This window comes from Helobdella robusta (genome assembly GCF_000326865.2).
Source record: "Helobdella robusta unplaced genomic scaffold HELROscaffold_2, whole genome shotgun sequence".
Classification (NCBI taxonomy): domain Eukaryota; kingdom Metazoa; phylum Annelida; class Clitellata; order Rhynchobdellida; family Glossiphoniidae; genus Helobdella; species Helobdella robusta.
This window is the reverse complement of record NW_008704083.1, coordinates 7,974,443-7,982,550: the sequence shown is the minus strand read 5'-3', so window position 1 is coordinate 7,982,550 and position 8,108 is coordinate 7,974,443.

Sequence of the window (8,108 nt, the reverse complement as noted above, 5' to 3'; positions counted from 1 at the left end):
CAACCAACCAACCAACCAACCAACCAACCAACCAACCAACCAACCATCCAACCAACCAACCAACCAACCAACCAACCAACCAACCAACCAACCAACCAACCAACCAACTAACAACCAACCAATCAACCAACCAACCAACCAACCAACCAATTACATTAACGTCAGCAGTAACATAAAACAACGACAACAACGACAACAACAACAACAATTATTACCACCACCACCACAACAACAACAACCACAACAACAAAAACAACTACCACCACCACCACAACAACAACAACCACAACAACAAAAACAACTACCACCACCACCACCACAACAACAACAACCACAACCACAACCAACATAACAACAACAACAGCAACAACAATAATAATAACTTTTTTTTAGAAAAATTTATATCTCCACTAATCTGACCACAGCATTACCATCGTAACCATTTCCCGTCATTAACCATCACATAATTACCTCCATGCAATCTCTGGCAGAGCTGTAAAATACCCACAGCTAATAATATTCTTATTTTTATTATCATCGTTTAGTTCTATTATTTATATTATAATTGTCAGTTTATTTATTGGTCAATAATTAAGTAACGCGTTTAATTGAAAAAAGAATAAAATAATTACAAAAGAATTTTTTTAATTAATACTGTGGCGAAACGACGTTAAATTACTGAAACAAACTGTTATAAATAGCTACAAAAAGCAGCGTAATAATAATTTAGTGATCTGTAATTATTTTTATAGCTGGTTTATTTTTAGAAACCAAACTATATGCAATAGAGTTTGAAAAATTTAGAGAATTTCAAAGAAACAAAAAAACAAAAAATAAAATTTTATTGAGATCAAAATACAAAGAAAGATACAAGATACAAAGTTTTTCTTCAATTTTCTACCATTTATTGAATTGAAAGTCTCGTCTGCGATAGCATCTTTTGAGAATGTTTCGACAAATTTTATCACCACATAACGTTATCATCAAATAAACAATAAATTCAAGTGCATTATTATTTATTATCATTGTTCTTCTATGTTTATGATGTTTGAATGTCCTATGTAGTGTGTTAGTTTGCTTGCTTGTGTGTGTTTGTGTATGTGTATGTGTCTTTGTATATGTAAGGATGCGTTTATGTATATAATTAATAGGATTGGACACTAAACTGAACTAAATTGAAATTAACTCGTTTAAAAATATGATAAAGATAATAATTTAGGTTAGAAGGAAAAAATAAATAAAAGGTTGTTTATAGATATATGTTAAAGTAGGTAAGTAATTATAATGATAGTTAAGTTATAAAAGTAGTTCACGACGAGACAGCAAATTTTCAGACATAAAGCAGCTAATATAAGATAATATGACGTATAATTAATCAGCACACAGAATACTTTGAATAATTAAAAACGAGTTGACATACAATATGGAATGATCGGTTAGAAGGAGTTAGACAACTAGTTAAGCTCCAAGGAGCAAGGTCTCCTAGTATATAATAGGTGAGCACATAAATTAAGAGTTAAGTTGAGAGTTATCTTAGTTATCTCTAAAACACTTTTAAAACTCGACACATTTGAACACTCTTAGATAATCTTTAAATTATCTTTATTAGCGTTATTCAATTTTAAAATTCAAGTTTTGTTATAATATTAAACAATAAAATAATATAAACAATAATGGGTGAGTCGTTTCTTGTTCGATTTTGATTATTAAACTTTTAAACACTAACTTATACTCAACACACGTAAGTCACCGTTTTAAGTCATCGATTATTATTTTTATTACATGTAAAATTTCAAGTTATTTAACGTTAAGCAAGCGAGTTTACAGAAACAGAAAGAATCTCCTCAAGAACTAACTATGTTGTCGTTCGTTCGGTACCGTCGAAGAATGGTGAAGAGCGAGCAATATAACAATATACGTATATTTTATAAGAGAAAGAGAGAGAGAGAGAGAAAGAGAAAAAAAAGAGAGAAAGAAAGAAAAAGAAAAAATACAGGACATGTTATAGTTTGTAAACAAAACATTAAATTTTCTAATTTTTAAAAAAATTGATCGAAATGATTACTTCTTTAAGTTTTATTTGTTTTTTTTTTAGTTTTTATATTTTTTCCAATAATAATTTTTTTAGACTAGTGAAAATTTATATTTTACATTATGTCATACGTTTGGTAAAACTCACATAAATTTAATTACATCCACAAATTAAATTTTTCACAATTTTCTCTGAAAATGTTACATCAATCTTTCAATTTTTTGATTTGTAAAGAAATAATAATACATGTGAAACTTTGCGTGTAAGAATGTTTGCAAAGTGGTCACACGCATTGCCTCAAATTTTTTATTAGAAGCATGTTTCCATTAAATATAATTAAAAAAAAGAGTGAAACATTTTATACGTGCTACTAATCAACGGTAATTATTGTCGTGCCTATCCGAGAAACTGTGCAATTGAAATGTTTTATACCAGTCTGCACGCTTATGATGCTTCAGTTATAATTGCGTGCTAATATTATTATTAATATGATATAATTGTTAAACAAACAACACAAAACGTGAATTCACATACTTACATAAATATTCACACAATTAAAAAATTTATTCTGACAAATTGATTCAAGAATAATAAAATTTAACGCGAACAAATGCGATAATGAAAAAAATGAACTGTAAGAGAACAACTTCTTACAAATTGAAATGCACTTGTATGTAATGATTGATCAACACGAATTAAAAGTTTATTATTGGAATGTTCACAAACAACACATACAGACAAAAAAAAACGTGTACAAATACACACACACAAACGCACACACACACACACACACACACACACCTTGGCAGTACACAACCAACAAACTTACCTATGCATAAACACTTGCGTACGTAAACACACACAAGTACTCACGCAAGGACAAACATACATACTCACATATACAAATACGTGTATGTACTGTACAATACCTATTCGCAGTCACGCATAAACAGCACGCAACGATACGCAGACTCAATAGAAGAACGCACGCATCCTTTTAATCAACAAAAAATAAAACGCATCGATATAATTTAATAGTAGGAGAAACAAAGGTAGAAATTTATGGGCTCCATCATCATAAAATTTATGCCGTCGTAGCAGGGAATCTAAGGCATCAATATCATTAAATTAATTAAGTTAGGACATAGAAAATAAATTTATTTACATTCCTTTATATTGTTGATCAGTGATAAGTGCAAACAAAGTTGTGAAAGATTTTTGCGTTCGTTCAAAGTTTCTTCCTTGGAAAACACAAATTGTGAAATAAGTTTTACACTTATATACCCCTTGCGTAATAAATTGTTCTAGTCGATACAATAATTATGGAATGATCATTAATTTGATAAGATTGGATTAAGCTTCGTAAATCATGCACTATGATGCAATTATAATTCATATTTATCAGAATTCCCAATCTATCAACTTGAATAAATTCTTCTTAATGAAACATTCATTCCTCATTCTCATAGCGGCATGCACCATACTGCTTGCACTGTATGCATCTCATTCATCATGTCTAACTAGCCGTAACAAGGGACTTGTTTGTATTTTGTATTTTTGGATACAGAGAAAGAGAGAGAGAGAGAGAGAGAGAGAAAGAGAGAGAAAGAGAGAGAAAAATAGAGAGAAACAAAAACATACCACACACACGCGCGCACACTTACACACACAAACAAGCCGTGTTTATAAAATAGCGCCTGGTAGATATGATTAATTGTTTTTACATCGGTCAGTTCAATGTGATTGGTATCGGTATGGACTTCTGAGAATTTGGTAATTTAAAGTTACTGCAAGGTCAAAATTTGTATAATCACAACGTGGCATCAAATTTTGCAAAAACTATCATTTTTTATACTATTACAAAAGACATTTCTATTAGAAGAGCATACAGCATACATTTTTTTTAAAAACTTTTTTCAAAGGCTTTAGCATCAAATTTTTTTTCAAATCAGTGCTGTCAAACGAAATCGTCTAACAAAATAATGAACATAACCCGTTTTGACATTTTGCAGTTCGTAAATTTTTAATTTGATTTGTTCAAAATTTAATTTGTTATTTAAAAAATTGGTATCAATTTTATAATAGATTATACACTTTATACATTATATATCCGAGAGAAGTCACAGCAAACAACACTGACAGGCAAGCATTGCAGAGAACAAAACACAGCGGTGCATTCATATCTGATGCCAGGAAATACGCACGGTGCATAAAAAACATTGTTAGCTGCGTTCAACTGATGGAGTCTTCCAAGCAGAAAGTCAGTCAGGCAACCATGCAGAGAAACAAGCATCGAAGAATTATTTACTTGCTCAATTGGCGTGAACGATTCAAACGAACAATCGGGTGAACCAACAAAATTGAGCAAACCAAGAAATAAACACAAAAAAACATTCAGTGTTTTACATTTTTTAATAAAAAAAATCATTACACAATTATTTGGATAAAAACATAAAAACAACAATGATGTAGAAACAAATGACATGCACACGTAAAAAACATTTATAAGAGCAAAGACAGACTTATACACAAATCTCATACATGTTCATACATGTTCATGAATGTTGTTCAGTTATGGAAACTAAAATTTGGGCAAACACAGACACACTCACTAAACAAAAAAAAAGATAAATCAGCGATGGTGCGATTAATTAAATGTAGAGATCGACTGATCTGGACCACCCACGCTCTGTACAAACAACCTACACAACATTCACCCGTAATTCACATGCATGCATGCAACATGCACTAAGATAATTCACATGCATGCATGCAACATGCACTAAGATAATTCAAATGCATGCATGCAACATGCACTAAGATAATTCACATGCATGCATGCAACATGCACTAAGGTAATTCACATGCACTCACAAAGATGTTGTTTGCGTTAAAGCCTCCTGAATGAGTTTCTGATTGAAGAATTGACAGTATTCTAGATGGCCTCTTGATGGAGTTGAACCGAAACCAAAAAAAAACGAAAAAACAGATCAGTAGGCACAAAAAGTTTGTGTAAACAAACTGGAACAAACAGAACTTTAGTTTATACATTTATAAAAATATTTGAAAACATTCAAATGAATTTTTTTCTATTAAAATAATCCTTTTTCAAAAGTCATAACATTCTACAGAAATATCACTATAATTTATTGGTTTTAAACATACGTCACTTATTCAAGTATTTTATTAAGTATTTCAACACAAGAGCCGGGACTATGTAAGGTCTCAGTGTTGAAAGAGCTCACAGATCTTACTTTAAAAGGGCACCAACGTGAAAAATGACTCTACTACTCATATCACACACACACACAAACACACACACACACACAGTCCGACACACATCCAGAGGCAGGTACGTAGTACACCGTAAACACTGATAAATACACCATTACATAAACTGCAGGGCATAGCAACCCAACTCCACAAACTACACACAAACTACACTCACGCACCACACACACCACACACACACACATACACACACACACAAAGATAGAGAGAGCCATAGTACAGAAGAGTAATTTATTTGAACATCATCTGTTCGGTGCACCATGCATAATATTGTGGAGAAAGCTGGGATCCATACGTTCGATTGTTGCTGAGCCCTGTTTAATGTTGTTGTTTTTACTTTGATGTTGATATTGTTGTTGTTTGTGTTGTTGTTAGAGCGATTGTTGTTGTTGTTGTTGTTGTTCTATCTATTTTTATATGATGTGTTTGTTTCTGTTGTCTGTATGTTTTTGCATAGTAGTTGGGATGAGTTTTGTGGTTTTCTGCTTATTTTTATGTAGTAAAGAAAAATATTTGTTTTCGAAATAAATTCGTTTGTATTGTAATTTTTCACTGTTTTTCTCTCTCTTTCTCTCTCTCTTTTTCCATTTTGTCCGATGCATGCATGCATTTAATGAATGAAACAATTTCTAGAACAATTCATGTTGCCTCGACAATCAATTGAACGTTCAATTGCTAGTTGCTATGACAAATAAATAAACAAACACGCGGGAGCACCGCATCTATTTTCTCATTTCGTTCATTTATGATTTTACATTAAAATGTATTACAATAAAGATGTTATCGATAAATTTGAAAAAAGAATATGAGACTAAAATGAAATTATCACATGAATATCTAAATTTTAATTTAATTTTTTTTACAACTTTTTTAACTGAGTACGTTATATTTGCCAGACAATCATTTACAGTTTTCCAGTATTAACTGACACGTGCACTGAAGTTACAGCACTACAAACTTTAATCCATAAAAAATTAAATTTTTACCATGAAAAAACTTGACTTCTAATTTTTACAAGGTCCTTTCATTTCTGATGAGAAGAACAAAATTGAAAATGAAATTTTTTTAGCTTTTTGGTCAGTAAGGTGCAATCTAATACCATCGCATGTTATAATGAGTTTCTCAACCAAGCTTTACACTCTTACTTCATTTTAAACAGAACAGAAACAGAAATTCATATATTTACAATCATTTACAGTTTTCCAACGTGCACTGAAGTTACAGCACTACAAACTTTAATCCATAAAAAATTAAATTTTTACCATGAAAAAACTTGACTCCTAATTTTTACAAGGTCCTTTCATTTCTGATGCGAAGAACAAAATTGAAAATGAAATTTTTTTAGCTTTTTGGTCAGTAAGGTGCAATCTAATACCATCGCATGTTATAATGAGTTTCTCAACCAAGCTTTACACTCTTACTTCATTTTAAACAGAACAGAAACAGAAATTCATATATTTGAATGTATTAGAAAGTTGGTAAATGATAAAACTTTTAGAATGAAAACAGTCGCAACATTAAAAACTATTAAAATTAGCAACCACAATACACATAACGCACAATACAATACACATACACACAATACAATACACATACACACAATAAAATACACATACACACAATACAATATACATACACACAATACAATACACATACACACAATACACATACACACAATACAATACACATACACACAATACAATACACATAACGCATAATACAATACATGTAACATAACACAAATTATATATTAGTTAAAAACTTAATATACAACACAAACAAAATACAAAGCACTTTCAAAAGGCCTACAAGCCAAATGTTGATACATACACACATTTCGAAAAACACAAAAATTTACACAACTAACATAGCAGAGCACAATAGATATATGTAAGCAGATGGAAAACAAACAAAGGAACACATCATCTGTATGAAACAGAAATAACATCACGTGACTCATGACGTCACTGTCAGTTAACATTTTGTCAGTGTAGGAACAACAACGACAACTTGCCGACGATTAAAAAAATGAATGTTGGTTGGCGTGTGTTCTTAATAAATGTATCCAACTGTTATGCTGGGAACGTTGCTTTTGTTGTCGTCGTTGTTGTTGTTGAATGTTGGTGCGCATTTAATGTTGTGTGGTGGAATGGTAGTGTTGTTGTTGAAAGATTTTTCGTTGTTATGTTTGAGTCGTGTTGCTGTTTGTGTGTGTGTGTGTAAAAATAAATTAAATAAAATAAATAGATTCATTCATTCAAATACTCTTTATAACATTAAAACAAATTATTTACAGTGCCTTATACACCCTCGTAAAATTGCTTGATCTGATTATTTCCAGAGAAATGGCGACAAAATGGATAGCTGCTGATTGTTTTTGCCTTTCCATGCATAATTTAGAGCAAAACTTGAAACAAAATCAATCAATCAAAACGGACAAAAATACAAACGTGTCTTTTTGTTTGAAAGTCTTTTTTTTGCAAAATTTTTGATGAATAACTTTCTGATTTTTTGTCGTTGTCGGTCACAGTTTTTAATTTTTCTCGTTTTTCTTTCGTTGTTTTTTATTTGTTTTTCCTATTTTCATTTCCTTTTTTATCGTTCTTCTAGTTTTCTAAATAAAAATCTGTTTTTTTTGTGCTCTTTGAAATATTTTGGCAATGTATATATCCTGTTTTGTGTTTCTGTCGTTCTGTGAAAAAATTTCAAGCCAAAATTTTCCAAGACCATTTCTGCTTCGATAGATCAGTACCTACATTTACAGAAACAGCCGAAACAATATTGA